Raw genomic sequence first — 856 nt, 5'->3', positions numbered from 1 at the left:
CGTTCACCCTCTGAACGGCACACAAACACAATCCAGGTCTCAATTGTCTCAAGGCTTAAAAATCCTTCTTTAACCTGTCTCCTCTCCTTCATCTACACTGAAGTGGATTTAACAGGTGACATCAATAAGGGATCAAAGATTTCACCTGGATTCACCTGGTCAGTCTGTCATGGAAAGAGCAGTGTTCATAATGTGTTGTATAGTCTGTGGTGTTGCAGTTTCTCTCAGCATCCACTAGAGGGAGCACACAGACCACAACACACACTGGACACCTCCAGGACACCTCTATAACCGTGTGTGTTCTGGTACAAAGCTTGGAGTCAGAACAGGAGATACAGCGGCCTCTGAAATACTCCCCTCTCCATCTCTCTATCTCTCTCTCTCAATCTCCCTCTCTCCATCTCTCTATCTCTCCATCTCTCCCTCCATCTCTCCATCTCTCTCTCTCCATCTCTCTCTCTCCATCTCTCCATCTTTCTCTCAATCTCTCTCTTCATCTTTCTCTCAATCTCTCCATCTCTCCATCTCTCCATCTCTCTTTCCATCTCTCTCTCCATCTCTCTCTCCATCTCTCCATCTCTCTCTCCATCTTTCTCTCAATCTCTCTCTCCATCTCTCCATCTCTCTCCATCTCTCTCTCCATCTCTCCATCTCTCTTTCCATCTCTCTCTCCATCTCTCCATCTCTCTTTCCATCTCTCTCTCCATCTCTCCATCTCTCCATCTCTCTTTCCATCTCTCCATCTCTCCATCTCTCCATCTCTCCTTCCATCTCTCCATCTCTCCATCTCTCTTTCCATCTCTCTCTCTCCATCTCTCCATCTTTCCATCTCTCCATCTCCACACGTTTGAAATGC

The 856-nt window shown here is 46.7% G+C and overlaps 1 protein-coding gene across 2 annotated transcripts in view; it reads left to right on the top strand.

Moving 5' to 3' along the window:
* Positions 1–781: 781 nt before the first annotated feature.
* The window catches only part of atp1b2a (ATPase Na+/K+ transporting subunit beta 2a), a 135,404-nt gene continuing 135,329 nt past the window's right edge, over positions 782–856 (top strand). Inside the window, exon 1 of one of the 2 annotated variants that reach the window (XM_082965438.1) lies at positions 782–856. This exon is cut by the window's right edge and continues 542 nt beyond it. The gene's annotated coding sequence lies outside the window, so the exon portion shown is untranslated. The other variant, XM_082965439.1, reaches the window with a different exon arrangement.

This window comes from Salmo salar, chromosome 18 (genome assembly GCF_965601325.2).
Source record: "Salmo salar chromosome 18, fSalSal1, whole genome shotgun sequence".
NCBI lineage: Eukaryota > Metazoa > Chordata > Actinopteri > Salmoniformes > Salmonidae > Salmo > Salmo salar.
The sequence above is the reverse complement of the archived record's forward strand: the minus strand, read 5'-3'. Positions and strand labels throughout refer to the sequence as shown.